The sequence below is a fragment of the Erinaceus europaeus genome, chromosome 17, assembly GCF_950295315.1.
Source record: "Erinaceus europaeus chromosome 17, mEriEur2.1, whole genome shotgun sequence".
Classification (NCBI taxonomy): Eukaryota; Metazoa; Chordata; class Mammalia; order Eulipotyphla; family Erinaceidae; genus Erinaceus; species Erinaceus europaeus.
Genome location: NC_080178.1, coordinates 47,570,190 through 47,596,578, shown reverse-complemented (window position 1 = coordinate 47,596,578; position 26,389 = coordinate 47,570,190). Strand labels below are relative to the sequence as shown.

The 26,389-nt window shown below is 41.7% G+C and overlaps 1 non-coding gene and 1 pseudogene across 1 annotated transcript; both read left to right on the top strand.

The window, feature by feature from the left end:
* The first annotated feature begins 2,301 nt into the window (after positions 1 to 2,301).
* Positions 2,302 to 26,389, top strand: part of LOC132533744 (polycomb protein EED-like) — a 41,229-nt pseudogene continuing 17,141 nt past the window's right edge.
* LOC132534171 (small nucleolar RNA SNORA3/SNORA45 family) lies at positions 5,821 to 5,950 on the top strand. The gene has a single exon (XR_009545844.1). It is a non-coding gene; the product is annotated as a small nucleolar RNA SNORA3/SNORA45 family (small nucleolar RNA).

Sequence of the window (26,389 nt, the reverse complement as noted above, 5' to 3'; positions counted from 1 at the left end):
TGGATAACTTACCCTACCTACCAGCCGAGGAAGATAGGTCCTGAAATTAGTGCAGCCTAGAGTGTTTCTAGTAGTGACCACAGAATCTGAGCTCAGACCTACAGGGATGCAGAGGTTACATAGGCTCCTGTGATGAATATGGGCCTCAGATCAAACTGGTGGGATTTACAGTTAACAATATTTATATAGTTTTCCCATATTTGGGAACTACTCTCTTCCCTCATCCAGCTTTCCAGTCCTTTTTGCAACTATGATGCCATCTCCCCAGACAATAATTTGGGTCCACCTGCATATCAGATCTCAGGCTCAGGCAAAAACTAGTAAATAAAATATACCTACCTGCTTTTTCCAAAACAGAGACCCCAAATCTATATCTGCAATATTCTTGCCTTTAGGTTTATGATTAGTCAAAAATTTGATCTTCTTTATATCTTAACTCTTTTTCAGCTACCAATTTCCAGACTGTCGTGAGCATAGACCGAAAAAATGACCCTGATATTCATTAATTAAATAGGAGAAAGAATTCTGCCAGTGGAGACCAAGGCTGTTATTTTATAAGTGCTGCAGTACTCATTTAGTGACACTAGATGGGGCGGCTCTAACAATATGTTACACTTTAACATCACACTCTTAGATTAAATTATTTAAATGCAGTTTATAAATCTCAATAATATTCTGACATCAAATTCTTATAATTACAATTATGTATCCCAAATACCTCCTCAGTATAAGACAGGTAGGTGCGCAGGTAAGGTCATAACAAGTGATGTCCTCAGGTTGAGAAAGCTGGTCCAGGCAGAGTTCTGGTCCGGCTGGGTCCTGGTTCTGGTCCGGCTGGGTCCTGGTTCTGGTCCTGATCTGGTCTGGTGTTGGTCCTGATCTGGTCCATTTCTGGTCCAGGGAGATGGTCTGAATCCTTTACTGGCTTGGTTCGGAATCTGCAGATGCCTCCGTGACTGATGTCAGTGTGTTGATTGCCACGGGGTATGCTGGATGTATTTACAGACTACCATGCAGTTCAAAAGTTGCCATCCATGTTCAAAAGTCTGGGGCTTTTTATTCCTGAGCTAGGCTGGAGTGTGGATTAGGTCATTTCCAGTCAATGAAAATTGGGGGCTTCGTGACATGTACGTCTAACTTTATCAGGCTATACAGATGTAGCGCTTGCCCTGCACAGGACTATATCTTATGCTGGTGTAAGAAGCATTTGAGAGAACTCAGGGGCCGCATAGGGCTTGCCCTGCACAAGACTTTATCTTATGCTGGTCTGCAGGGGGCATTTCAAAGAACGGGGCTTGCTCTACATGTGACATTATCTTATGCGGGTGCAGGAGCATTTCAGGGCGTATGTCCTATATAGGACTGGATGGATCAACCTGCCAATGCCCATGTTCATCGGGGAAGCAATTACAGAAGCCGGACATTGACCTTCTGCACCCCATAATGACCCTGGGTCCATACTCCCAGAGGAGTAAAGAATAGGAAAGCTGAAAAGTGCTCTGGCTAACTTTTAAAAATAAATAAATAAATAATAAAAAGAGCACTTGAGTGTTTAGACCAATATTCCTAGTTCTAGATTGATTTCTTCCACTTGACCCAGCAGGAGCACCACCTGGAGGACACCTATCACTCAGTCTCATAAATATCCATGAGGGCTGAATAGGGCGGCCCTGAGCAGAACAAGGGGCGGCGCCTAGAAACCCATCCCAGGTCACATCCCCCTGGTCTGAGAGCACAACCCAGAGGGGACTTGGCCCGATGGGGCGTGGCCTGGATCAGCGCCCACGGGAGAACTCAACTGGTGCCTGCGCACCTGCCAGAGACTCTTCCACCAACAGGATGGGGGAGGCCAGTCCGGCTTCCTCTAGCTTTTCAATGCCGGTCTCAGTTTAAAAAGTTGGGCTGTGAACATCCCTGTGCATAACGTGAGGGTTTTAATATGGAGCAGTGCGGTGGGCCACCAAGGCCGAATGGGCGAGTCCACAACCCAGACGTCAGTGTCTTCAATGAGGCCCAGCGCAGAGGGCTGGGCAGTGTTCCTGCAGCGTTTGCGTAGGAGCTGGGGTTGAGGGGAAACCCTCGGAGCCCGCCTCTGCTGGCCAGGGGTCCTGCAGGGGTCCAGCGAGGAGAGGCGAGGCGAGGCTAGGCGAGGCGCTGCCTTCAGAGCCGGGCAATCACTCTCAGTCGTGGACGGGACAGACACGTGCGGGCAGGCGCCCTGCGCCCCATTGTCAGCAGTGTGGCGGTCACCCGCCCACGGAGGCTGGGAGCCCTTTGCCACAGTGGTGGCAGCAGGGGAACATGTCCAAGAGGGAGGCGGCTGTGAAGGCAGGAAGCTACATACCTGCCGCTAAGAAGCAGAAGCTGAGCAGCTAGGAGAGGAGAACAGCAACCCGGACCTGTCTGGGGATGAGATTGTGAGTGTGGCGCTGGGGCTGGCAGCACAGGGCTCTGGCTGTGCTCTGCTCCCACCCCGCTGGCAGCAGGGAGTCTGAGCAAGGACTCCTGGCTTCTTGAGGTTCTGGTTTTTACAGACTTATCTCCCTTTCCCTTTCTTCCCTTCCCCTTCTTTCACCACCCCTGGTCATTGATAATTGACATTGATAATTTAATAAATTGAATTAATTAAATTAATAAAATAAATTAATAAAATAAATAACATTGATAATTTTCTAAAACATTGTTAAAAGTTCTGTTAATGAGACTGGAGCAGGAACCTGGCATGTGCGGACTGGGGGTTCGAACCTGCGACCTTGCGTTTGCAAAACCTGCACCCTGCCTGCTGTGCCTCCTCCCCAACTTCCAGAGTCGGATCTATTACTGTTATGATTATGATGACTATTACTAAATTTTTTAAGCTCTGCCATGAACCTTGGTGAATCATCTAGGCCTGTATTGACTGACTGTGTTGAGGCAGTCACGAGACATGGAATAATAATAACAGGTTGGCATTATTAGGGCAAGGGAGACCTGCATAATGGTTCTGCACAATCACTTTTCTGCCTGAGGCTCCAGAGTTCCAAATTCAGCCCCCAGCACCACCAGCAGCCCGTGCTGAGCCATACTCTGATAAAAAGGAAAAGAAAAAAAAAAAAGAATATTACCACTAAGCCCAGTTTCATTGTGAAGTTTCTATCCAGTGAGGTCCTCAAACTGTCTCAGTGACGATGTGTTCAAAGTTGCTCTTCTAAAATATGAAGCCTCTTCTGATAGATCGCAAGATCATAGCTTAAACTGGTTTGTCACAGGAGGCTGGTGTAAGTTTCTCAGGGTGTGTGATGTTTATTTGCTTTGGACCCCTGTTAGGAGTAAGGTTACATCTTACACATCTAGTCCCTAGAGTCTCCATCACTGAAATACACCAGCACAGACACAGCCTTTGCAAGCTAGGCCTTGACTTTCAAAGTATACAAGATAGTGGGGGCTTGCCTGTGGTATTTGTACTTGAAATTTCTGGAGACTGCATTTTACATCATTTTTCCTTTCCTGCTTGAGTTCCAATATTACTCTGTATTGGGAGTTTATATTTTGTTGCCCGTGTTTTATTGTTGTAGTTATTATTGATATCGTTGTTGTTGGATAGGACAGAGAGAGAAATGGAGAGAGGAGGGGAAGACAGAGGGGGGAGAGAAAGACACCTGCAGACCTGCTTCACTGCTTGTGAAGCGACTCCCCTTCGGGAGGGGAAGCAGGGGCTTGAACTGGGATCCTTACACCAGTCCTTGTGTTTTGCACCACCAGGAGTTGACATTTTTTACCTCATTTACTCCTGTCCTTGGGAAATGTTTTATTCTCTTAAATTTTGTTAGGCAAGTTTTTGTAGTGATTAGAAGCTGAGACTGGATACAGTTAGTAGGTTAGAATTCCCACAGATAGGGAGTCGGAGGTATCACAGCAGGTTAAGTGCAAGTGAGTTTGAAACCTGCAGCCCTCCCAAGCAAAAGATCAGTTATGCGAAATAAGCCAGAATATTAAAGAGACTGGCACACATGAGGCCACATAGAGGTAGTATCATTCCGACCATTCTCACTGGGGGTGCTTTCTTTGTATTTTTTGCTGATATGTCAAGTCAACAATTCTAGAATGCACTTGGGACTTTAATGCTTAGAGGACTCTACTGTTTGTAGTGTCCAGTTTCTTCTTTTTTTCTTCTTGTGATAAAGGGTAAGTGACAGATAATGAGATAGACTGTAACACCACTCCACCACTTGGCAAACCCCCCATCCATCCAAGATGTTACCATGTGGTGACTTGTGCTGGCACCTTGGTAAGCCATCTGCTGTCCCCAACCTTCCCCTTTTTTCTTTTCTCTAGATGATAGGTGAGATATAAGAGAGATAGAGAGACAGCAGAGACCCCACAGCACACTCCAATACTCCTGAAGCCCTACCCCCACCCCACAATCTGTCTTCTATGGTAGCCTGGGACTCAGACCCAGGGTCTTAGACATGGTAGCCTGTACACTCCACAGGTGAGCCTGCTGACACCAGCTGGTATGCTTTTTAATCTTTATTTGGAAACAAAAAAGTCTGTTTCTTAGAAAATGCTTTTTCTTTTTAGATCAGTCAGGCTATCCAGTAAAAGTAATTTGCTACTAAAAAAGAGTGTTAACACTTGGTGGATTTTTTTCCCTAAACTTATTCCTTGCAGGATGATGCTGTCAGTGTAGAAAGTGGCACAAATACAGAATGCCCCAATACACCTACAAATACCCTGAATACACATGGAAGGAAAAGCTGGTGGAAGGGAAATGGAAGTCAAAGAAATGTAAATCCTCCTTCAACTGTGTGAATAGTCTCAAGGTACGTGCTGAACACTCAGCATTACAGTTACTTTGCAGTGGAAAGCATCTTTAAGAAACTGTCCAGTTTAGAGTAATTCCAATTTACATTACTCTCAAGTTTTCTGTTTTGTAGTTGAGATACATAGTCATTTTGTATTGCTTAACTTTTTGCTTTGCTTTGTTTTAAATGGGTAATACTTGGCACAGCAGACTATTTTGTCTATGTTTTTATTCAAATTAGCTATTGTGGGAAATGTTACTCTTTTGATAAAAATCTTAAAAAATATAAGGAGCACTTGTTTGTAAAAATAGTTGACCATTTAACCTTAAGTCTCTATGAATCGAGTGATATTTCTGTGCAGTTCATACATATATGTTTTGTTTGTTGCTTGTGATTGCTTTCAAAGAAAAGGGTATAAATGTGGGCTGGGGAGATAGCGTAATAGTTATGCAAAAGAGACTTTCATGTCTGAGGCTCCAAAGATCTCAAGTTCACTCTCCAGCACCACTATAAGCCAGAGCTGAGCAGAAGTAAAAACAAGTGTGTGTGTGGGGGGGTGAGAGTGTGTGTGTAAGGAGAGGGTATAAATGTAATACATTTTTGATTGTTGAGTATTTGGGGAAGACAGACTAGGTTACATAAGTAATTATGCCCTCAGGGGAGACTGGTGGTGGCACACCTGATTTAGTGCCCATTATCTCCAAGTGCAAGTTCAAGGACACAGGTTTGAGCCCACATTCCCCACCTGCAGGGTCACACTTCACAAGCAGTGAAGCACATATTTCTCCCTCCCATTCTCTATCTCCCCTTCCCCTCTCTATTTCTCTCTGTCTTGTCAAACTGGGGAAAAAATGAAAACAAAAAATGGCCACTGGGAGAGGTGGATTAGTAGTGCTGACACGGAATCCCAGCGATAACCCTGGGGGTGGTGAAAATTGCTTCCTCAGTAGATTCTATTGATAAGAGGGAGGGTTGACTGGTGCTTTTAGGTGTTTTCCTCTACATCTGTTCCTTTTCCATTTTGGAGCTGTGGGTTATTGAAACCAGAGTCATTCTTGGGTACCATCTTTTGTCTTAGTGTGCTAGGGTCCTTGGAGGGTCACTGCTGACCTTATTCTCTTGCTATGGCCTTCCTGGCATAGTCAGTCACCAGGGCAGGGATATGCATTACATTGATATGTACTAAAAATGATGTCCACAAGAGGGAGATATCAGGGCACTTCCTTAGTGGTTTGACCACTAGGTTTGCATGGGAGACCTCCATTACACCAAGGTTACTTTGGGAAAGTTGGTAAGAAGCATTACCACTTAAAGAGGAGTCAGAACTTTTGCTCAGTTGTCCACCCTGTTAAACACTGGACCTTGTGCAGAGTGCAGACACTGGAAAACGCTGCCAGAATTAAGACTGGAGCTACTCCCATACCTGATGTGGTGTGTTAGGGCTGCTACAGGGCTCTGGAGGGAGAGCTCCCAAAGCCCACTGATGTCCTGAAGACCACATTCTTTAGCAGAAGGGCTGAGAAGCTGACTGAGGTGTAGGGGGAAAGCACACAGAGGAAGAGTCATTAAAAGTACTGATTTTGATTCAAAATCTTATGATGGTTTAAGAAAATAGAAAGCAAGTTTCAAGCAGTTTTCTAGATAAGTACTTGTCACCAAGCCTCTAAGTTAAGTCTTTGTAACAAAATGTTACCATGCAGCCAGTGTTTGAAAATGTCATAACTGGGGGCCAGGTGGTGGGGCACCTGGTTAAGCACACACAGTACAGTGTGCAAGGACATGGGTTCAAGCCTCTGGTCCCCCCCACAAGCAGGGGGAGAGCTTCGCAAGAGGTAAAGCAGAGTTACAAGTGTCCCAGTCTCTCCCTCTGCTCCCCTCTCAATTACTCTCTATCTCTATCCAATATTAAATAAATAAAATAAATTTCTTCAAAATGTCATAACTGGACTGTTAAGTCTCTTTAGGTATCAGAAAGTGATGATATATAAAACAGTGGCTTCCAGAATTTTGGAAGAATGTTGTATGGAGAAATGGTCAAGTGGCTTACCCTGTTTTTGATTTCTAAAATATTCATTTGTTTTGCTTCATGTTTATTTTATAGGAGGGTCACAACCAGCCACTGTTTGGGGTTCAGGTTAACTGGCTCAGTAAAGAAGGGATCCATTAGTGTTCGCAACTGTAGGAATCAAAAGAGTAAGTCTTCCTGGATGTGAGCTGGTCGATGCAGGTGTGTGCATAAATACTGAATTGTGATGTCTTTGAAGTTTATGTAGTTGGCTTGGCTGTTTTTTGTATAAAGCTACAGGCTCAGGAGATATCAAAATGATTATACAAAAGGCATTCATCTCTGTCTCTTTAAGGACCCAGATAGAAACCCCAGTATCACCCATAGCCAGAGCTGAGCAGTGCTTTGGTTTTGGAGTCTCAGTCTCTGATTAAGTAATTTTAATATATATATGTATATATTTAATTAAATTTTACATGTATATATATATATATATATATATATATTCTAAAAACTGAAGTACTTTAGAAATTGTCCTATCAGGTGAGGGCAGATCACAGAATGATTATGCAAAGAGACTCTTCTTTCTGGGGCTGGGTTGTAGCATGCCTGGTAGAGTGCAGTGTGTAAAGACCCTGATCCAAGTCGCCAACCCCCACCTACAGGGGGAATAGCTTCATGAGTGCGGAAACAGTGTTGTGGGTGTGTTTGCCTTCCTTTTCCTCTTAATTTCTGTCTCTTTCCACTATAACTTTTATTGATTTGTTTTATTTTAATATTTTTACCATACCACTGTTCAGCTTTGGTTTATAGTGGTACAAGGCATTGGAGCCTCAGACATGAGAGTCTTTTTGCATAGCCATTATACTATCTACCCCCACCCACAATAAAAATTTAAAGAATATTTATTTGTTTATCAATGAGAGAGAGAACCAGATTATTACAGTCACATGCATACCAGGATTGAAATCAGCACCTCTTGCCTGAGATCCCAAGGCTTTAGACACTGTGCCATCTCTCAGGCTAGTTTGTTTTTAAAAAATTGTCCTATCAAAGCTAGTATTAATGACTTTTATATTTATTTGGATTTTCAGGGGAGTTTTTTTCCCTCTCATATTCTTTTTAATTTCTGTAGAATTATAAGCCATTTGTTTTCTAATTTTTACATTATTTTTTATCATTTATAAAGTGGAAATATTGGCAAGACCATAGGATAAGAGGGGTATAATTGCACACAGTTCCCACCACCAGAACTCCCTATCCCATTCCCTCCCTTGAAGACGTCCCTATTGTTTATCTCTCTGGTAATATGGACCCAGGATCATTATGGGGTGTAGAACATGGAAGGTTTGGCTTCTGTAATTGCTTCACAAGGGCAGAGATTCATAATTCTAACCTGTCATGAGACAGATTTTTATATTTTATTATTTCAGTGGGGGGTAGATAGCATAAGGGTTATGCAAAGAAACTCTCATATCTGAGGCTCTGAAGTCCCAGGTTCAGTCCCCTGCACTACCATAAGCCAGAGCTAATCAGTGCTCTGTTTTTAACCATATATGTGTGTATGAGTGTATATATATGTATGTTTGGTTTTTTATTTGTTTATTTTTGACCTGAGAACCCCATAGTTCCCAGGTCTCCAGTACAGTCTCCAACACCGTTAAAAACCAGAGCTGAGCAGTGTTCTGGTCTTTCTCTCTGTATCTCTCTCATTACAATAAATAAAATATTAAAAGAGAAAGGAAGAACGGTGACTTGTCATTCAGTTATTTCTGACTGGCTCTAGTTGGAATACAGCAAGGGCCAGTATGCTGTAGTCTTGGGTGATGGCCACTTGATTTGTTCAATAGTTACTGATCTTTGTGAAAGTTGGGAAGAGATCAGAGCACTGCCTGGTTCTGGCATATGGTGGTGTCTTGGAGTGAAGCTGAACCTCAGGAGTTTCAGTCATACAAGCTTGGTGTGCAGCTTGCAGGGCTGCCTCCCTGGCCCTGGCCAGTGTTTGGGTAAATAAACTTCATTGGTACACAAGCAGTGTCTGGCTGTCACTGCAGAGTTGAGTAGTGCAGCAAAGAGCCAAATAATAAAAAAATATTGAGTGGAAGGCATTGCTTTTGTTTATCACATGCTGTAGATATTTCTTTTTGTCTCCAGGGTCATCCCTGGGACTTAATGCCTGCATTACAAATCCAAATCCATTGCTCCTGGTAGCCATCTTTGTTCCATTGTTATTGCTATTGTTATTGTTTTTGTTTTGGATAGGATGGAGAAATTGAGAGGGGGAGAGAAAGATACCTGCAGATCTGCTTTGCCCATTGTGAAGCAATCCTCCCTGCAGGTGGAAGTCTGGGGCTTGAACCAGCATTCTTGAGCCAGTCTTCGCACTCTGCACTATGTGCTCCTAACCCTGTGTGCCACCCCTCCATGTAGCTTTTTGATGAAAAGACTTGTTTAAATCTAATGGTGTAAAGAGAAATGAGAACTTCTGTGTCAGAAACTTTTATCGGTTCTTGAGAACCTCCACGTGTTGAATTATAACCCTTTTACTTTTTGAAAACAGTAACTTGTTAACTGACATATCTTAGGCTGATGAAAATGTTTACACTTGTGGTTGGACATATGATAGCAATACCAGCCATCTTCTGCAGGCTGTGGCTGTATGTAGAGGCATAATTAGGATTATTAATCCATAACAATGTAGTGCATAAAGGTAGGTTTCTGGTTCAGTTGTAGTGCAATTGCACTTCCCCCCCTCTCCTCTCCCCTCTCCCCTCTTCTCCCACTTACCCCCTCAGTGCACCCCTGAGTACTACCTCAGAAGTATTTCTCCTCATTCAGGAAAACTGTCATAGCACTGAAGCTTCCTTCAGTACTTTGGGGGCTCAAACTGGGCTCAAAAGTGCACGGCCAAGTAAGCATACTATAAAAGTAAGTTATGTTTGCCTGTTCTAAAATGTTTTTAAGACCTAAAGGTATTTTTTTTTCTGCTTTTGAAAGTTTGAGCTCATACCTGTAAATTTACATGAGATACAAATATTTAAAGTTGCAGTATAATCCCATTTTTGTACTTTACACAGCTGATGTCCAAGCTTTTTTAAAAAAAATTTATTTATTTTGCCCTGTTGTTTCCCTTGTTGCATATCGTTGTTATTATTGCTGTTGTAATTGTTGTTGCATAGGACAGAGAAAAATCGAGAGAGGAGGAGAAGACAGAAAGGGGGAGGGAAAGATAAACACCTACAGACTTCCTTCACCACTGGAGCAACTCCCCTGCAGGTGGGGGAGACATGGGCTAGATCTGGGATTCTTATGCTGGTCCTTGCGCTCTGCTCAACCTGCACTTAACACACTGCGCTACCGCCTGACTCCCAAAGTCCAAACTTTTCAAGTTACTATATATTACTATATAAAAGTCTACAGTAAGTGATTTTGACCTTTTTTTTTTTTTTGTCTGTGCTAGACAGACACTCTGGTGGCAATATTTGGTAGTGTGGAAGGGCACAGAGATGAAGTTCTGAGTGCTGTAAGTTGAGAGCTGCAGGGCAGTGACCTTCAGGTGCATGTAGCTGGGCATGGCCCTTGTGGGCCTCTTCCCTTACAAGAAAGAATATGATTTGTCTCATGGAATCTGCCAGCTTCACTGACTTATAGAATCGAGGTTTTTATCTTACAGGTGAAAACCTGAAGGAAGTTTCTTGGTTTTTGCTCCATATTCTTTTTTTTACCAAAGGACTGCTCAGCTCTGGCTTATGGTGGTATGAGGGAGTGCACTTGGGTCTTTAGAGCCTCAGGCATGAGAGTACCTTTGCATAACCATTTGCTGTCTACCCCCAACCCTTGATCCATACTCTTTTTTTTATTTCTTTGTTGGGAGAGTAGTGTTTTGCATACCACAGTAAATACAATAGTTTGTACATGCATAACATTTCTCAGTTTTCCACATAACAATACAATCCTCAATAGGTCCTCTGTCATCCTTTTCTAGGACCTACACTCTCCCCCCACCCCCAACCCAGAGTCTTTTAATTTGGTGTAATCTACCAACTCTAGTTCAGGTTCTACTTGTGTTTTCTCTTCTGATCTTGTTTTTCAACTTCTGCCTGAGAGTGAGTTCATCCCATATTCATCCTTCTGTTTCTGACTTATTTCACTTAACATGATTTCTTCATGTTCCATCCAAGATGCGCTGAAAATGGTGAAATCACTGTTTTTAATAGCTGAGTAGTATTCCGTTGTGAACATAGACCTCAACTTGCTCATTCACTAATCTGTTGTTGGACACCTGGGTTGTGTCCAGGTTTTGGCTATTACAAATTGTGCTTCTGTGAACACAAATCTTTTGGAAGGGTGTGTTGTATTCCTTAGGATATATCCCCAGGAGAGGAATTGCAGGATCGTAGGGCAGGTCCATTTCTAGTCTTCTGAGAGTTCTCCAGAATGCTCTCCCCAAAGGCTGGACCAATTTACATTCCCACCAGCAGTTCAGGAAGGTTCCTTTGACCCCACAACCTCTGCAGCATTTGTTGCTGCTATCTTTTCTGATGTATGACATACACACAGAAGAGAAGTGGTATCTGATGGTTGTCTTTATTTGCATTTCTCTAACAATCAAAGACTTGGAGAATTTTTTCATGTGTTTCATGGCCTTTTGAGTCTCTTCTGTTGTGAATATTCTGCCCATGGCTTCTCGCCATTTTTGGATGTGGTCATTTGTTTTCTTGTTGTTGAGTTTGGCAAGCTATTTATATATTTTGATTATTAAACTATTGTTATGTGATTCAGTTTCATTCTTCTGCATGTTTCAACCCATTTTTTCCAACACCATTTGTTGAAGAGACTCTGCTTTCTCCATTTAATAGTCTGGGCACCTTTGTCAAAGATTAGATGTCCATGATGTGGGGGCTTACTTCTGGGTTCTCACTTCTATTCCACTGGGCAGTGTGTCTATTCATGTTCCATTAGCAAGCAGTTTTGATGACAGTGACCCCATAATACAATTTTGAGATCTGGGAGTGTGATGCCTCTAGTTCTGTTCTTTCTACTCAAGATTGTTTTCGCAATTCTAGGTCTTTTCTGGTTCCAGATAAACATTTGTAACATGTGTTCTCCTAAAAATGTGTTTGGGATCCTGATGGGGATATCATTAAATTTGTAGATGGCTCTGGGTAGTATATTCACATTAATGATGTTAATTCTTGCTTGATAGTGTTTTTTAATGATATTTGTGGGGTTGTCAGAAAAGTCATGACACATTTTACATAGAAAAGTACTTCATTACTTTTCCTGCAACCCAAGACATAATACAGGTTTGTGTGTTAAGGAACTGGGTTTAAGTTACTTACTATTAATAGTTGGTTACAAGATTATAAGATATACACTTTATAGTTCCATACCATGTCCACCCTTCCACCTCCCAAAGCTAACCACTGTAGTTCTCTTAATTCTTAACAGTTTCCTTGCTTCTGTTTTGTTTGGATGCCCCACCCTTTGATAAGTTCATGTAAATCAGTTCTCTAAATTCTACATATGAGTGAAACTATCTGGTAGTTTTCTTTCATCTGTTTACTTATTTCACTAAGCATAATCACCTTCAGTTCCATCCATTTGTCCCAAAGGACACAATATCATCTTTTTAACTGCACAGTAGTATTCCATTGAATATATATGTCATAACTTCTTTGGCCAGTCATCTGATGAGGGTCATCCAGACTGCTTCCACTTTGGCTATTTTGAATAACGCAGCTGTGAACATAGAGGTGCATATGTCCCTTCTAATTGGCACTTGAATGGGATGCTTTTTTGTTCTGATAGAAGGAGAGACACCGCAGCACCAGAGCTCCTTTTTCCATAGTACCCACCATATAGTGCTGGGCTTCAGATCGGGGCATTGCGCTGTGTGATGAACTCTCTCTTGTTCCCTCATAATATAATTTTAAATACTAAGTGTGTCCTACCTACCTACCATTGCACTGCTCAACTATGGCTTATGGCAGTGCTGACGACTGAGCCTGGGGCCTTGGAGACTCAGGCATGAAATTTTATGCAGAACCATTTTGCAGTCTCCCCTTCCCCTGAGTTAATTCCCCTCCACTGAAATAGGTACACTTCTTTATACTTGGGTGTTCTGACTCATTTGATGTCACAGTACCTCCCAGACTGGGTGGCTTCAGGTTTGTTTGAAAGTGAAGTGACAGAGCTACTTATGAGAAGAATCCCCCCTTCAACTTAACTTTTTTTCTGCTGTTTCTCCTGGTATGGGGTTTTTCTCTCTCTCTTCCCTCCTTGGAGCTTCATGTGGCCCAAGCATAATTCTGAGACGGGTGTAATGTACCCACTCCACATTTGCAATACTTAGATTTTTTTTAAATTTTTTAAAATTATATTTACTTATTGGATAGAGACAGCCAGAAATTGAGAGTAGGGGGAGATAGACAGAGAGACACCTGCAGCCCTGCTTCGCCACTCGCAGAGCTTTCCTCCTGCAGGTGGGGGCCAGGGGCTTCAACCTGGGTCCTTGCGCACTGTAACATGTGCGCTCAACCAGGTGCGCCACCACCCGGCCCCACAATGCTTAGATTTATCGAGGTAGTTTCATCCCCCAGTGAAGTGATCACTTGCTTTTATCACTACCAAATAATTTTTGTTTATAGCCTCTGGTGGTCTGTGCATTCCTTATGTAAGTGATCAAACAAATGAATGTGGCAATTTCATTCTTCCTTATTTTGTTTTATATCTTAATTTTTATTTATATAAAGGAAACACTGACTAAAACCACAGCATAAGAGGGGTACAACTCCACAAACTTTTCACCACTAGAACTCTGTGTCCCATCCACTCCCTTGATAGCTTCTTATTTTTTATCCCTCTGGGAGTATCGACCCAGGGTCATGGGGTCCAGAAGATGGAAGGTCTGGCTTCTATAATTGCTTGCCTGCTGAAGATGGGCATTAGCAGGTTGATCCATTCTCCTAGGCTGTCTCTCTCTTTCCCTAGTGGGGTGGGGTTCTGGGGAAGTGGGGCTCCAGGACATGGGGTCATCTGGGGAAGTGGGGCTCCAGATGATGGGGTCATCTGTCCAGGGAAGTCCGGTTGGCATCATGTTAGCATCTAGACCCTGGTGGCTGAAAAAAGAGTTAATATATAAAGCCAAACAAATTGTTGACTAATCATGAACCTAAAGGCTATAAAAGTGCAGATGAAGAGTTTGGGGTTGGGGTGGTCTCTGTTTTGTAGATAGCTAGTAAGCCTATTTTAGTTATATTCCAAAGGACCCATGACTATACTAGTTGTGTTTTTTTTTTCTTCCTGAGAATGACATTTGACATGAAAGTGGATCTAAGTTACTGTCTGGGGAGATGATATCATGACTGGAAAAAGGACCCGAAAGCTGTATCAGGGAAGAGAGTAGTTCCCAAATATGGGAAAGGTGTATAAATATTGTGGACTGTAAACCTCATCAATTTGATCTGATCCTGGGCCCATATTCAGCTTAGGAGCCTATGTGACCTCTGCATCCCTATAGATCTGAGCTCACATTCTGTGGTCATGAGTAGGAGCGTTTCAAGCTGCCCCAGTTTCAGGACCCATCTTCCTCAGGTGTAGCATAGAGTATTTTATCCATCCTCCTCTCAGAGGATGAAACATTCTGTACCGTTTTTGATCCACATTGAGGACAAGGTCCTATGGGGATCCACAGAGAGGTATATAGTGTTGCTCCTCATAGATACGACCATTAGCAATGGTGAGAGGAATCTATTTGAGATCTAAGCCTATCATGTATGTATGGGATACTCTGGACTCCCTGACTAGGGCCCCAGCTGATGGGGTGGCCTGATAGTGACTAAAGAGTCATCATCAAAGTATGCCAGTCTCTTGCCTTTTTAATTTTTTATATTTATTTATTTATTTATTTTCTCTGTTGTTGCCCTTGTTTTTCATTGTTCTTGTAGTTATTATTGTTGTCGTCATTGTTGGATAGGACAGAGAGAAATGGAGAGAGGAGGGGAAGACAGAGAGGGGGAGAGAAAGATAGACACCTGCAGACCTGCTTCACCGCCTGTGAAGCGACTCCCCTGTAGGTGGGGAGCTAGGGGCTCTAACCAGGATCCTTATGCCACTCCTTGCGATGTTTCTTGCCTTTATTCAGCTTTTGTAGTCCTTACTTTGATAAGGTTAGCTTTGGAGTGACTGAGGGAAGTATAATAGGAAGTAGGTGAGGAGGGTATCTAACACTATTTCATTAGGAACTTTATGGTGTCTCTTTAGGTCTTTCTGCTTGCTTGCTGCATATACTGACTCACTACAGACTATTGTGCCCTTTTGCTTTCAGGTATATAGTCTGCCCTAATTTTTTTTTAAATTTTTTATCCTAATTTATGGATACATGTGAATATAGGCCCTATCTCACGGAACCAGAGCACTGCTCGGCTCTGGCTTATGGTGATGCTGAGGATTGAACCTGGGACCTTTGGTGCCTCAGGCAAGAACATCTTTTTGCATAACTGTTATGCCATGTCCCTAACCCAATACCTTTGTCTTTTACTGTAGTAAACTCTACAGTCTTTTCATACTTAGAAAAAAGCTTTTCTACGGTTCGAACCCTGGCTCCCCACCTGCAGGGGAGTCGCTTCACAGATGGTGAAGCAGGTCTTCAGGTGTCTATCTTTCTCTCCTGCTCTCTGTCTTCCCCTCCTCTCTCCATTTCTCTCTGTCCTATCCAACAATGACAACAACAATAATAACTACAACAATAAAACAACAAGGGCAACAAAGGGAATAAATAAATAAAATTTAAAAAGATGAAAAAAAGCTCTTCTAAATAGATGAGTAATGAGTGATTAGGTAAAGGGGTGAGTTGGATGCTTACACTGTACTTGAGGTCAGCCCACTACTCTATTCTTCAGAAGTTCATGAGTGCTCATCTCAATTGAATCTCAGGTCCAGAGTCGGGTGGTAACTCAGCAGGTTAAGCACACATGGCGCAAAGCACAAGGATTGGTTTAAAGACACCAGTTCGAGCCCCTGGCTCCCCATCTGCGGGGGGGGGGGGCTGTGCTTCACAAGTGATGAAGTGGGTCTGCAGGTGTCTATCTTTCTCTCCCCCTCTCTATCTTCCCCTCTGCTCTCCATTTCCCTCTGTCCTATCCAACTAGGATGACTCAATAACAACAACAATAATAACTACAACAATAAAATAAGGGCAACAAAATGGAATGAACAAATAAATAAATATTTTAAAAAAGAATCTAAGTTTGTTTCCCTCACTTCAGGCAACTGCCATGGCATGAACTTTGTAGTGGAAATCAGGTGCCAGAGAACAGAAGATAGCTACAGCAGCAGGACTTCTTCCTGGAGGAATATGAGTTTCTTCAGTCGGAATTTATTGCCTAGTTGAAACTTTATACTAAGATAAGCATTTGGTGCTATGAATTTACCTTTAGCCCCTTGTTATATTTGTCTTATTGATTTATAGTTTGATTCCATTGTGGTCAGAATATATTTTATGATTTTCTTTATTTTGCTTTTAAAATACTAACATGAGAGAGAGCCAGGGCACCACTCTGACATGTGATGTTAGGAGTAAAACTTGGGGCCTCCTGCTAAATTTTAAGTCTACCCCTCTGGTGTTGAGATATATTTAACATATTTTTGCAGCTACTAATCAGAAATGCTGTATGAACTAGACGGCATTTTGGAAACCTGTTTTTTTTTTTTTTAATGGCATGGAAATGTAAAAAGATGACAAGAATATGTGTCATCTTGTCAACATTGGGTTGTCAGAAACATGATGCGTTTTTGCATAGGAAAAATATGTCATGACATTTCCAAAATTTAATGGCATAAAAGTACATACAACTTTGTGAATGTGAACATAGCCTCTCTTTTGATTTTAGGGTGCTGGGCAGTGGCACACCTAGTTAAGTGCACACATTACCATGCATGCTTCCATGGTTCACTAGTGGTAAAGCAGGTTTGCAGATGTCTCTCTCTGTCTCTTTCTCCCAGGGTTATCACTGGTGTTGGGTAGCTGGCAATACAAATCCACTGCTCGTGGAGGCCATTTTTTAATTTTATTTGATAGGACAGAGAGATATTGAGAAAGGGAGGGAGACAGAGAAAGAAGACACTAGGGCCAGTCAGTAACACACCTTTTTAATTAAGCACACACATCACAGTGTACAAGGACATGGGTTCAAGCCCTTGGCTCCACATGCAGGGGGAAATCTTCACAAGTAATGAAACAGTGCTGCAGGTGTCTCTGTCTCTCTCCCTCTCTATTTCCTCCTCCCCTCTCTATTTCTCTCTGTCTTTCCAATAATAATAAATAATAATATTTAAATTTTTTAATTTACTTCTTTATTGGGGAATTAATGCTTTACATTCAACAGTAAATACAATAGTTTGTACATGCATAACATTTCCCGGTTTCCAATTTAACAATACAACCCCAACTATGTCAATTATCATCCTTCATGGACCTGTATTCTCTCCACCCACCCACCCCAGAGTCTTTTACTTTGGTGCAATATGCCAACTACATTTCAGGTTCTACTTATGTTTTCGTTTCTGATCTTGTTTTTCAACTTCTGCCTGAGAGTGAGATCATCCCATATTCATTCTTCTGTTTGTGACTTATTTCACTTAACATGATTATTCCAAGGTCCATCCAAGATTGTCTGAAAACGGTGAAGTCACTATTTTTTTACAGCTGAGTAGTATTCCATTGTGCATATATACCATAACTTGCTCAGCCACTCGTCTGTTGTTGGACACCTGGGTTGCTTCCAAGTTTTGGCTATTACAAATTGTGCTGCCAAGAACATATGTGTACACAGATCTTTTTGGATGGATGTGTTGTGTTCCTTAGGATATATCTCCAGGAGAGGAATTGCAAGGTCATTGGGTAGGTCCATTTCTAGCTTCTGAGAGTTTTCCAGACTGTTCTCCACAGAGGTTGGACCATTGACATCCCCACCAGAAGTGTAGGAGGGTTCCTTCGACCCCACACCCTCTCCAGCATTTGTTGCTGTTACCTTTTCTGATGTATGACATTCTCAAAGGAGTGAAGTGATATCTCATTGTTGTCTTCATTTGCATTTCTCTGACAATCAGAGACTTGGAGCATTTTTTCATGTGTTTCTCATCCTTTTGGATCTCTTCTGTGGTGAATATTCTGTCCAAGTCCTCCCCCCATTTTTGGATGGGGTTATTTGTTGTCTTGTTGTTGAGTTGGGCAACTTTGAAATTTATGCGGAAAAGAGCTCTGCCAATATTTTCCTCTAAGTATCTGATAGTTTCTGGTCTAACCTCCAAGTCCTTGACCCACTTGGAATTTACCTTTGTATTTGGTGAAGTACAGTGATTCAGTTTCATTCTTATGCATGTTTCAACCCATTGTTTCCAACATCATTTGTTGAAGAGACTCTGTTTTCCGCATTTAATAGACTGGGCACCTTTGTCAAAGATTAGATGTCCGTAGGTGTGGGGCCTCATTTCTGGGCTCTGAATTCCACTGCTCAATGTATCTATTCATGTTCCAGTACCAAGCAGTTTTGATGACAATGGCCCTATAATACAGTTTGAAATCTGGGAGTGTGATGCCTCTGGTTCTGTTCTTTTTTCTCAAGATTGTTTTGGCAATTCTAGGTCTTTTCTGGTTCCAGCTAAACTTTTCTAGCATTCTATTCTCCAAAAAAATGTGCTTGGATTCTTGATGGGTATAGCATTAAATTTTAGATGGCTCTGGGTAATATATTCATTTTGATGATGTTAATTCTTCCAACCCATGAACATGGAATATCTTTCCACTTCTTTGTGTCTTTTTCAATTTATTTGAGTAGTGACTCATAATTTTCAGTATACAAGTATTTCACTTCTTTGGTTAGATTTACTCCTAGATATTGTTGGCTAGTATGCCAGCTCCCCCGTCTTCTGTCTCTAGTCCTGCTTAACCAAGCACTGGTATGCCTGTATGGGATTGGTCTGATCCCACTCAAAGCTGCAGTCTATTTACATAAATCACTAACTATGCACCACCCTCCCTCCAGGGCATTGGTGGTTCAGTGGTAGAATTCTCACCTGCTCCGCCCCCTCTCCTTGTCACACCCTGATTTTCACCAGTCACTTTTCTCTCCACCCTCTCTACATCACATCTTGTTCACACCCTACTTGGAAAGTATATATAGGACAGGATTGTTCCTTTTAGTTTAGCATAGCTTGGCTTAGATAGTGCTGAGTCCTGCATGAATAAAGAGATACTGTGTACAGCTCAGCCATGAGTCCCTGGCCGTCTGTCTCCTGTCAGTGAAGCTCAGCACGACAAGATATATTATTGTTTCTGTTGCTATAGTAAAAGGAATTGATTTCTGGATTTCAATTTCTTCTAACGTAGTGTTTGCATAGAGGAATGCCACTGACGTTTGAATGTTAATTTTGTAACCTGACACCTTACTGTATTGCCTGATGATTTCCAAAAGCTTCTTGCTGGATTCTTTAGGTTTTCCATGTATACTATCATGACATCTGCAAATAAGTAGAGTGTGACTCCTTCTCTTCCAATCTGTATGCCTTTAATTCCTTGCTCCTGCCTGATTGCTATGGCAAGAACTTCCAACACTATGTTGAATAGTAATGGTGATAGTGGGCAGCCCTGTCTAGTACCTGATCTGAGGGGAAATGCTTCCAGTTTTTCACCATTGAGTATGATGTTGGCTGTAGGTTTGCTATATATAGACTCCACTGTCTTCAGGAATTTTCTATCTATTCCCATTTTTGTAGTGTTTTGATCATAAAGGAATGTTGTATTTTGGCAAAGGCTTTCTCTGCATCTATTGATATGACCATGTGGTTTTTGGTCTTGCTTTTGTTGATGTGGTGGATCACATTGATTGATTTATGTATACTAAACCAACCTTGCATGCCTGGGATAAACCCCACATGGTCATGATGAACAATCTTTTTGATATACTGCTGTATCTCGTTGTCTTGAATTCTGTTCAATATTTTTGCATCTATGTTCATCAGAGATATTGGTCTGGAGTTTTCTTTTTTGTTTGTGTCCCTGCCTGCTTTTGGTATCAGAGTGATGTTGGCTTCATAGAAGCTGGAAGGGAGTATTCCACTGTCTTCAATCCTCTGGAAGACTTTTACAAGTAGAGGTATTAGTTCTTCTTTGAATGTTCTGTAGAATCCATTGGTAAAACCGTCTGGTCCAGGACTTTTATTTTGGGAAGCTTTTTGATAACTGTTTTAATTTCATTAGCTGTGATGGGCCTGTTCATGTTATCCACTTCCTCTTTACTTAGTTTTGGAAGTTGGTAGGTATCTAGGAAATCGTACATTTCTTACAGGTTCTCTAGATTGGTGGCATATAGTTGTTCATAGAAGCCTCGCATGATATGTTGAATTTCTGTGGTGTCTGTTGCGATATCTCCTCTTTCATTTACTATCTGATTTATTTGGGTCTTCGCCCTTTTTTGTTTTGTGTGTCTGGCTAAAGGTTTGTTGGTTTTGTTCACTCTTTTGAAGAACCAACATTTACTTTCGTTGATCTTTTGTATGGTTTTCCTATTCTCAATGTTATTTATTTCTGCCCTAACTTTAGTGATTTCTGTCCTTCCGGTTGCTTTAGGGTTACTTTGATCTTCTTTTTCTAGGTCTTTAAGATGTGCAATCAGGCAGTTTATTTTTGCTTTTTCTTGTTTCCTAATGTGTGCTTGTTTAGCTATGAACTTCCCTCTTAGTACTGCTTTAGCTGTGTCCCAAATATTTGGATAGCTTGTGTCTTCATTTTCATTGAAGTCTCGAAACATTTTGATTTCTTCCTTTATTTCTTCTTTGACCCAGAAGTTGTTAAGAAGTGTACTGTTGAGCTTCCACATTTTGGGACTGTTACTAATCTTTTGTTGATTGTTAAGTGTTAGTTTAATTCCACTTTGGTCTGAGAAGATGCTTGGGATGGTTTCAATGCTCTTGAGTTGAATGATGCTGTGTTTGTGGCCTAATATGTGGTCTGTCCTTGAGAATGACCCATGTGGATTTGAGTAAAATGTGTATTCCTGTTTCTTGGGATGAATGACTCTGACAATGTCCAATAGTTCCAGTTTATTTATCTCTTCATTTAGCTCCCTTATGTCTTTCTTGATATTCTGCCTGGATGATGTGTCAAGTTGAGAGAGTGGGGTGTTGAATTCCCCTACTATGATTGTGTTGCTGTTAATATATTGCTGTAGCTCTTTCAGTAGAAGTTTGATGTATTTAGATGGCTTCTCATGGGATGCATAGATGTTAATAATTGTTCAGTCCTCTTGATTGACTGATCCTCTGAGCATTAAGTAGTGTCCATTCCTATCTTTTTTAATCTTATCTATTTTAAAGTCTGTCATGTCAGATATGAGAATAGGTGTTCCTGCCCTTTTTTGTGGGCCACTGGCTTGTAAGATAGTTTTCCATCCTTTCACTTTTGAGTCTGTGTTTGTCTGGTTGAATTATATGGGTTTCCTGTAGACAGCATACTGTTGGGTTGTGTTTTCTGATACATCTTCCTACTCTGTGTCTTTTAATAGGTGAATTCAGGCCTTGACATTTATTGATATCAAGGAGTGAAGATATTTTAATGCCATTCTTGTAGAGTTTTAGAGTGTTTTGATATATGTCTGCCGGGATAGCCTGAGGTTACTTCTTCCCAAACTAGTGCTCTTTGGTTTGGAGAGAACTCAACTGGAGCCGATCTAGGCTGCTGTGTGGGAGAGGGATCAGGAACTCGTGCCACACTAACTTCGCAGGAGACACACTCTGGAACTCTCGGAGCTGGAAAGCAATTTCCAAGTGTCTTTAGTCAGAAGAGCAGCTGTTTTTATACTCTCCAGGTAGGGTGGAAACAGGATGTGATATAGAGAGGGTGGAGAGAAAAGTGACTGGTGAAAATCAGAGTGTGACAAGGAGGGGGCAGAGCCGGCAAGAATCCTATCACTGAACCACCAATGCCCTGGAGGGAGTGTGGTGATTTATGTAAATGTAAAAGTGATTTATGTAAATAGACCAAAGCTTTGAATGGGATTAAATCTATCCCTATATAGGCATGTGGTTAAGCAGAAGCCAGGGGGAGCTGGCATACTATCCAACATCTCCTCCTTTCTTTTTAACTATTTGCCATAGTATCAGGAGTGTGGGACACTTTGTGAGGCAGGGAGACTGATAAGCGGCACACTTTTTGGGGTTCTACTGTCCCTCCTTGCTCAATCTCTCCGTAGAGAGAGAGACTAACCGGTTTGACACACCCCTCAGGCTCAAGCCATTCCAAGCTCAACCATATCCTCACAATTCCCCCAACATCTCCCTCTTACTTAATGGCCATATATAACTGGGTCAATGTCTGTAAAAGGCTTCATCTCTGTCAGGGGAATAGCAGTGTAGGGGTGAACAGAAACCTGTTGGGAAGAAAGCAGAATGATAGCGTGTAAGTGTCTTCAAATAGAACTAGCACAAGACAGGGAGGGATAAGTAAGATTAGCAAGAGACAGAGTGAGCCTGATGGGTGGAGGAGTGGGGGCCTGATAAGCTGAGGGGCTAGAGGGGTGATCTGGCATTGCAAAATCCCAAGTCAACTGGCGGAAAGTTCTATGAACTGCTACAGTCATTCTTCAAGAAGTCCAGCAGTATAAAGGGAGTGTCCAGTAAGTTCTATAGAAGCATCAGTCCAATGTCAATGGCCAGGAAATAAATGCCACATGTCTATCTTGATGGAGGAGGACTGGAACTTTTCTTCTCTGTAGAGAGTGACCTGGAGTCGCCAAAACATGATGGGCGAAACAGAAGCAGGAAGAGCAGACACCGATGGTTGAGAGAAAGGCAGTAGGAAAGTCTTGTCCTTTAGAGTCTGTGAATCAGGTTCTACAGATTGTGTCAGGTCACATCATGGGTTTTGGGGGATGGCTGTAATTGTGGGTGATGTCAGAGGTCAGGGGTCCAAGATGGATTTCTGGGGATTCTATATGAGCAGATGCTTCTTTATGCAAAGGCTTGTCATAGCTGTAGTCAATTACTTATGAAAAAACTTTGTAACAAATTAGAAGTTTGCTACAATTGATAACTCAATGATTATAATTGGTTTAGGTATCTTTATAATTTCGTGTAAAGGTCATCTTATGTGACCTCATGTAGCAGTCTCTATATAGCAAAAATTTCATACCGAATTTAAGTCACATATATTGATTCTTAACTATTTTTACATTGGGTTTTTAAGCAAACTCAGGTTACTAGAATTAACACATTTTAGTGACAATTTTTTTTGGTACATTTACAATATCAGATTGATGACAAATTTGTTGTGGTTTAATTTCCAGATAGCTTACAGGACATAGTTTATAACACCAAGGAGGAGAAAATCTTGTAAATAAGACATATCATTTCAAATGCGAATTTAGATCTACTGTCATAGTTGAACCATCTTTACTCACACAGTTTAAGACTAAACATTTCATATTTATATCAAGACTTAAAAAAGAAATCAAAAAGGGAAATGAACAATTTTTGGACTGTTTCTGGACGTCTCCAGAAACCATGGCTGTGTCCAGCCGTTTTATATAAAGTTAGTTAACTTTCAGAGTACTCTGAGCACAATGGGTCATCCAAAAATTTTTGTCACTCAATTTTTTTTTTTACTCACTCACTCACAAAATACAACTGGCCAGTCATAGCACAAGACATTTGGTGTTAGGGGGGGAAAGTTCTGTGAATCATATATTTTTTATTCTGCTATGCTGTATTATGGATCCTGGGGTGCATCCTGCAGCCAGTCCTCTTGTAGCCAGTCTTCTTGCAGTGTTTCTTGTTAGTCAGGGATATCAGCGCCATCATGTGGGTATTGCCGAACATGGTGGGCAGGAACCCAAACAGGCTTGGAGTAATTTTGTGGAAAAATGCATGTGAAACCCCTCCCCATAGTCAACAGGGGGTCAGGTCCTTTCCATATTTCATCAAGTGAGTCTTTCCATTAAACTTTAATAGCTGGGAGGGTGGGTGGTGTTTGCCAATGAAGAATAATAGGAGGTTGGTCTGAGTTTTTGTAAATATTAAAGAGATTTAATGTAGTTAAGGCTTTTGCCAGCTGGATATTGGGGGGTACATTTCCCTTTTTTCTTTATTTAATTGATCCTTAAGAGTTTGATGGGTCCTCTCAACAATGCCTTGTCCCTGTGGATTATACGGAATGCCTGTAGTATGAGTAATGTTCCAGAGGGAACAAAAATCTTTAAATTGTTTGCTGGTAAAAGTAGGTCCATTATCTGTTTTAAGTTGAAGAGGTAATCCCATTACAGCAAAACAGGAGAGCATATGGCTTATAAGCTTTTTTGAGTTTTATCCAGTCTGAGCTGTAGCCCACATAAACTTAGAGAAGGTATCAATTGAGACAAACACATATTTTTGTTTGCCAAAGTTGGGTATGTGGGTAACATCAATTTGCCAAAGAGTGTTGGCTTTTTAACCTCGAGGATTAACCCCCAGAGTTTGAATAGCAGGTGTTTTGATTAGACCTGTATAGGAGGAACATGTAGCAAGAATATGTTTTAACTGTGGCAGAGGAATATCAGGAAATCGAGCTCCAAGACCTTTAAGATTAACATGGGTTAGGGAATGAAAGTCAGCAGGATTAGAGACAGAAGCTAGGAGTATTCCTGTGGTGGCGAGGTGGTCGGCTGCAGCATTCCCTTTGGACAGGGGACCAGGAAGAGGGCTATGGGAACGTAGGTGCTGAACATACAGTGGTTGAGTTCGAGAACAGAGCATAGAGACAATTTGAATTAAAAGAGGAGAAAGTGGGTTGTCATCAATTCTTACATAAGATCGAGCAAGCCATGGAAGTAAGTTAACAGTATACACACTGTCAGAAAAAAGGTTGAAGGATTCTGGTACAGCTTTTAATGCAAGGAAAACAGCATAAAGTTCTTTGTACTAAGGGGAATTATCAGGAAGTTCAGTAAAGAGAGGTTTGGAGTATTGCTGGTCTGGATAATATATAAGAGCAGCTGCTCCCTTTTTACCACCATCAGTGAACACTGTAGGAGTTTAGGTACTAGTAGAGGCAACAGAGGTAAAGAAGCTATCGAATTATTAGAGGGAAAATGATTATCTAATTGTCCTGGGAAGCCCATTAAACTTATGGCAAAACGAGAATGGTGGCATATAAGCCATTCTGTATCTGTGAGATAAAAGGGAAGAATGATTGAATCTGGTTCCCTTCCTAAGACCTGAACCGATCTGTTTCTTCCTTGGCGAACCATAAATGCTAAGGCATCAATCTCAGTAAGGAGTCTTGGAGCTCCGACTACTGGCGTATGAAGCCATTCAAGAACGCCATGTTTCTGCCACAATGCCCCAACTACCGTGGGTGTGGAGTTAAAGATTAGAAGATTTACTGGAGAGGAGAGGGAGAACCAAACGAGGTGCATGTCCTGGAGAGCCGGGTTAACTTTTTCCAGTGTCAAGGAGGCTTCGGGGGTTAACATACGCTTTGAGGAGGGCTGTTTGTTTCCTTTTAACAGATCGAACAGTGGTTGCAGGCAGCTCGTAGGCAGATAAAGATACTGCCTAAGCCAATTCAAATTTCCAAGAAAACTTTGTAAAGAAGCAAGAGTGAGGTTAGAAGGAAAAGTAACACAAGGTTTTAAAGGACGAATCTGCGTTAGGGAAATCTCTGAGCCTAAGAAAGATATTGGAGGAATTAACTGTATTTTCTCAGGATCTACATTAAGTCCACTTCTCTTTAAGGCAGGGATTAGAAAATCACATAGGGCGGAGAGATCTGTATCTAATTCTTCACATATTAACACGTCATCCATATAATGAAAAACCTTAAGGCCCTTATGAATATATGAGAAAAGGGCAGATTTAACAGCCTCTTGACAAATAGTAGGACTATTATCCATGCCCTGGGGTAGTACCACCCATTCAAATCTATCGGCAGGGCTGGCATTATTAATAGAAGGAACAGAGAAAGCAAAACATTTACAATCTTGTGGGTGTAAGGGAATAGAGAAAAAACAATCCTGTATATCAATAGCTATGATTGGAATTCCTGTGGGAATTGTGGAAGCAAGAGGCAAACCCCTTTGGGCGGAGCCCCAAACCTGCATGGTTTTATTAACTGCACGAAGATCTTGGAGGAGGCGGCATTTTCCTGAGCACTTTTTAATCACAAAGACTGGAGTATTCCATGGGCTCTGAGAATGATGAATGTGTCACAAAGATAACTGCTCTTGGATGAGTTCTTTTAAAATTTCTAGCTTCTCCCTAGGCAAAGGCCACTGTTCCACCCAGACAGGCTCATTAGAAAGCCAATCTAAGCGGAGAGCTCTGTTACAAACAGTGGCAGTTAGTATTGGGGGTGCTGGTTGAGTCTAGCAGTCTCACAGGATTGAGTGTGGTGTCCTGCAGAGGTGTCTGAGGATATCACTACATCTAAAGATTCCAGCAAGTCTCTTCCCAATAAATTGGTGCTTATATCTGCTATGAAAGGCTGAAAGTGTCCGGTAGTCCCTTCTGGATATTCCCACACAAGGGAATCTCGTGTGTGGAATGCCTGAGTCAATCCTCCAACACC